This window comes from Anopheles maculipalpis, unplaced genomic scaffold (genome assembly GCF_943734695.1).
Source record: "Anopheles maculipalpis unplaced genomic scaffold, idAnoMacuDA_375_x PRTXT_6, whole genome shotgun sequence".
Taxonomy (NCBI): domain Eukaryota; kingdom Metazoa; phylum Arthropoda; class Insecta; order Diptera; family Culicidae; genus Anopheles; species Anopheles maculipalpis.
The window spans coordinates 169,223-175,222 of record NW_026060570.1 but is presented as its reverse complement, the minus strand read 5'-3'; positions in this window follow the sequence as shown (position 1 = coordinate 175,222).

Genomic DNA, 6,000 nt, shown 5'->3' with positions numbered 1-6,000 from the left:
TACATTAGACGACCTTGGATTTTCGTCTCCTGCACCGCCATGCAACTTTGATGGTCGGGTAACTTTCGCTATTTACTGTCGGAGATCACTTTTCGTGATAAATAATGCATCCTGACACCGTTTTACTCAAAGTTAGAGTAAAAAAATTTTTTGTCCAAAAATCTTCCGTCGGTCATACCGGTACCCATGTCTCATAACTTGTACCAAGTTGTGAAGGGTAAATTTTGACAAAAATCCAAAAAAATCATTAAAAAGTCGCTATTGCTTATTGCATTCAGCATCATTAGACGACTCTAATATGCCTTGGATGACCACTGTCTGGTGATTATTTTAGCTTTTATGCCAAAATTTTGATTTCGTGTCTTACGTCCCTACATTAGACGACCTTGGATTTTCGTCTCCTGCACCGCCATGCAACTTTGATGGTCGGGTAACTTTCGCTATTTACTGTCGGAGATCACTTTTCGTGATTAATAATGCATCCTGACACCGTTTTACTCAAAGTTAGAGTAAAAAAATTTTTTGTCCAAAAATCTTCCGTCGGTCATACCGGTACCCATGTCTCATAACTTGTACCAAGTTGTGAAGGGTAAATTTTGACAAAAATCCAAAAAAATCTTTAAAAAGTCGCTATTGCTTATTGCATTCAGCATCATTAGACGACTCTAATATGCCTTGGATGACCACTGTCTGGTGATTATTTTAGCTTTTATGCCAAAATTTTGATTTCGTGTCTTACGTCCCTACATTAGACGACCTTGGATTTTCGTCTCCGGCACCGCCATGCAACTTTGATGGTCGGGTAACTTTCGCTATTTACTGTCGGGGATCACTTTTCGTGATTAATAATGCATCCTGACACCGTTTTACTCAAAGTTAGAGTAAAAAAATTTTTTGTCCAAAAATCTTCCGTCGGTCACACCGGTACCCATGTCTCATAACTTGTACCAAGTTGTGAAGGGTAAATTTTGACAAAAATCCAAAAAAATCATTAAAAAGTCGCTATTGCTTATTGCATTCAGCATCATTAGACGACTCTAATATGCCTTGGATGACCACTGTCTGGTGATTATTTTAGCTTTTATGCCAAAATTTTGATTTCGTGTCTTACGTCCCTACATTAGACGACCTTGGATTTTCGTCTCCTGCACCGCCATGCAACTTTGATGGTCGGGTAACTTTCGCTATTTACTGTCGGAGATCACTTTTCGTGATTAATAATGCATCCTGACACCGTTTTACTCAAAGTTAGAGTAAAAAAATTTTTTGTCCAAAAATCTTCCGTCGGTCATACCGGTACCCATGTCTCATAACTTGTACCAAGTTGTGAAGGGTAAATTTTGACAAAAATCCAAAAAAATCATTAAAAAGTCGCTATTGCTTATTGCATTCAGCATCATTAGACGACTCTAATATGCCTTGGATGACCACTGTCTGGTGATTATTTTAGCTTTTATGCCAAAATTTTGATTTCGTGTCTTACGTCCCTACATTAGACGACCTTGGATTTTCGTCTCCTGCACCGCCATGCAACTTTGATGGTCGGGTAACTTTCGCTATTTACTGTCGGAGATCACTTTTCGTGATTAATAATGCATCCTGACACCGTTTTACTCAAAGTTAGAGTAAAAAAATTTTTTGTCCAAAAATCTTCCGTCGGTCATACCGGTACCCATGTCTCATAACTTGTACCAAGTTGTGAAGGATAAATTTTGACAAAAATCCAAAAAAATCATTAAAAAGTCGCTATTGCTTATTGCATTCAGCATCATTAGACGACTCTAATATGCCTTGGATGACCACTGTCTGGTGATTATTTTAGCTTTTATGCCAAAATTTTGATTTCGTGTCTTACGTCCCTACATTAGACGACGTTGGATTTTCGTCTCCGGCACCGCCATGCAACTTTGATGGTCGGGTAACTTTCGCTATTTACTGTCGGAGATCACTTTTCGTGATTAATAATGCATCCTGACACCGTTTTACTCAAAGTTAGAGTAAACAATTTTTTTGTCCAAAAATCTTCCGCCGGTCATACCGGTACCCATGTCTCATAACTTGTACCAAGTTGTGAAGGGTAAATTTTGACAAAAATCCAAAAAAATCTTTAAAAAGTCGCTATTGCTTATTGCATTCAGCATCATTAGACGACTCTAATATGCCTTGGATGACCACTGTCTGGTGATTATTTTAGCTTTTATGCCAAAATTTTGATTTCGTGTCTTACGTCCCTACATTAGACGACCTTGGATTTTCGTCTCCGGCACCGCCATGCAACTTTGATGGTCGGGTAACTTTCGCTATTTACTGTCGGCGATCACTTTTCGTGATTAATAATGCATCCTGACACCGTTTTACTCAAAGTTAGAGTAAAAAAAATTTTTGTCCAAAAATCTTCCGTCGGTCATACCGGTACCCATGTCTCATAACTTGTACCAAGTTGTGAAGGGTAAATTTTGACAAAAATCCAAAAAAATCTTTAAAAAGTCGCTATTGCTTATTGCATTCAGCATCATTAGACGACTCTAATATGCCTTGGATGACCACTGTCTGGTGATTATTTTAGCTTTTATGCCAAAATTTTGATTTCGTGTCTTACGTCCCTACATTAGACGACCTTGGATTTTTGTCTCCGGCACCGCCATGCAACTTTGATGGTCGGGTAACTTTCGCTATTTACTGTCGGAGATCACTTTTCGTGATTAATAATGCATCCTGACACCGTTTTACTCAAAGCTAGAGTAAAAAAATTTTTTGTCCAAAAATCTTCCGTCGGTCATACCGGTACCCATGTCTCATAACTTGTACCAAGTTGTGAAGGGTAAATTTTGACAAAAATCCAAAAAAATCATTAAAAAGTCGCTATTGCTTATTGCATTCAGCATCATTAGACGACTCTAATATGCCTTGGATGACCACTGTCTGGTGATTATTTTAGCTTTTATGCCAAAATTTTGATTTCGTGTCTTACGTCCCTACATTAGACGACCTTGGATTTTCGTCTCCTGCACCGCCATGCAACTTTGATGGTCGGGTAACTTTCGCTATTTACTGTCGGAGATCACTTTTCGTGATTAATAATGCATCCTGACACCGTTTTACTCAAAGTTAGAGTAAAAAAATTTTTTGTCCAAAAATCTTCCGTCGGTCATACCGGTACCCATGTCTCATAACTTGTACCAAGTTGTGAAGGGTAAATTTTGACAAAAATCCAAAAAAATCATTAAAAAGTCGCTATTGCTTATTGCATTCAGCATCATTAGACGACTCTAATATGCCTTGGATGACCACTGTCTGGTGATTATTTTAGCTTTTATGCCAAAATTTTGATTTCGTGTCTTACGTCCCTACATTAGACGACCTTGGATTTTCGTCTCCTGCACCGCCATGCAACTTTGATGGTCGGGTAACTTTCGCTATTTACTGTCGGAGATCACTTTTCGTGATTAATAATGCATCCTGACACCGTTTTACTCAAAGTTAGAGTAAAAAAATTTTTTGTCCAAAAATCTTCCGTCGGTCATACCGGTACCCATGTCTCATAACTTGTACCAAGTTGTGAAGGGTAAATTTTGACAAAAATCCAAAAAAATCATTAAAAAGTCGCTATTGCTTATTGCATTCAGCATCATTAGACGACTCTAATATGCCTTGGATGACCACTGTCTGGTGATTATTTTAGCTTTTATGCCAAAATTTTGATTTCGTGTCTTACGTCCCTACATTAGACGACCTTGGATTTTCGTCTCCTGCACCGCCATGCAACTTTGATGGTCGGGTAACTTTCGCTATTTACTGTCGGAGATCACTTTTCGTGATTAATAATGCATCCTGACACCGTTTTACTCAAAGTTAGAGTAAAAAAATTTTTTGTCCAAAAATCTTCCTTCGGTCATACCGGTACCCATGTCTCATAACTTGTACCAAGTTGTGAAGGGTAAATTTTGACAAAAATCCAAAAAAATCATTAAAAAGTCGCTATTGCTTATTGCATTCAGCATCATTAGACGACTCTAATATGCCTTGGATGACCACTGTCTGGTGATTATTTTAGCTTTTATGCCAAAATTTTGATTTCGTGTCTTACGTCCCTACATTAGACGACCTTGGATTTTCGTCTCCGGCACCGCCATGCAACTTTGATGGTCGGGTAACTTTCGCTATTTACTGTCGGAGATCACTTTTCGTGATTAATAATGCATCCTGACACCGTTTTACTCAAAGTTAGAGTAAAAAAATTTTTTGTCCAAAAATCTTCCGTCGGTCATACCGGTACCCATGTCTCATAACTTGTACCAAGTTGTGAAGGGTAAATTTTGACAAAAATCCAAAAAAATCATTAAAAAGTCGCTATTGCTTATTGCATTCAGCATCATTAGACGACTCTAATATGCCTTGGATGACCACTGTCTGGTGATTATTTTAGCTTTTATGCCAAAATTTTGATTTCGTGTCTTACGTCCCTACATTAGACGACCTTGGATTTTCGTCTCCTGCACCGCCATGCAACTTTGATGGTCGGGTAACTTTCGCTATTTACTGTCGGAGATCACTTTTCGTGATTAATAATGCATCCTGACACCGTTTTACTCAAAGTTAGAGTAAAAAAATTTTTTGTCCAAAAATCTTCCGTCGGTCATACCGGTACCCATGTCTCATAACTTGTACCAAGTTGTAAAGGGTAAATTTTGACAAAAATCCAAAAAAATCATTAAAAAGTCGCTATTGCTTATTGCATTCAGCATCATTAGACGACTCTAATATGCCTTGGATGACCACTGTCTGGTGATTATTTTAGCTTTTATGCCAAAATTTTGATTTCGTGTCTTACGTCCCTACATTAGACGACCTTGGATTTTCGTCTCCTGCACCGCCATGCAACTTTGATGGTCGGGTAACTTTCGCTATTTACTGTCGGAGATCACTTTTCGTGATTAATAATGCATCCTGACACCGTTTTACTCAAAGTTAGAGTAAAAAAATTTTTTGTCCAAAAATCTTCCGTCGGTCATACCGGTACCCATGTCTCATAACTTGTACCAAGTTGTAAAGGGTAAATTTTGACAAAAATCCAAAAAAATCATTAAAAAGTCGCTATTGCTTATTGCATTCAGCATCATTAGACGACTCTAATATGCCTTGGATGACCACTGTCTGGTGATTATTTTAGCTTTTATGCCAAAATTTTGATTTCGTGTCTTACGTCCCTACATTAGACGACCTTGGATTTTCGTCTCCTGCACCGCCATGCAACTTTGATGGTCGGGTAACTTTCGCTATTTACTGTCGGAGATCACTTTTCGTGATTAATAATGCATCCTGACACCGTTTTACTCAAAGTTAGAGTAAAAAAATTTTTTGTCCAAAAATCTTCCGTCGGTCATACCGGTACCCATGTCTCATAACTTGTACCAAGTTGTGAAGGGTAAATTTTGACAAAAATCCAAAAAAATCATTAAAAAGTCGCTATTGCTTATTGCATTCAGCATCATTAGACGACTCTAATATGCCTTGGATGACCACTGTCTGGTGATTATTTTAGCTTTTATGCCAAAATTTTGATTTCGTGTCTTACGTCCCTACATTAGACGACCTTGGATTTTCGTCTCCTGCACCGCCATGCAACTTTGATGGTCGGGTAACTTTCGCTATTTAGTGTCGGAGATCACTTTTCGTGATTAATAATGCATCCTGACACCGTTTTACTCAAAGTTAGAGTAAAAAAATTTTTTGTCCAAAAATCTTCCGTCGGTCATACCGGTACCCATGTCTCATAACTTGTACCAAGTTGTGAAGGGTAAATTTTGACAAAAATCCAAAAAAATCATTAAAAAGCCGCTATTGCTTATTGCATTCAGCATCATTAGACGACTCTAATATGCCTTGGATGACCACTGTCTGGTGATTATTTTAGCTTTTATGCCAAAATTTTGATTTCGTGTCTTACGTCCCTACATTAGACGACCTTGGATTTTCGTCTCCGGCACCGCCATGCAACTT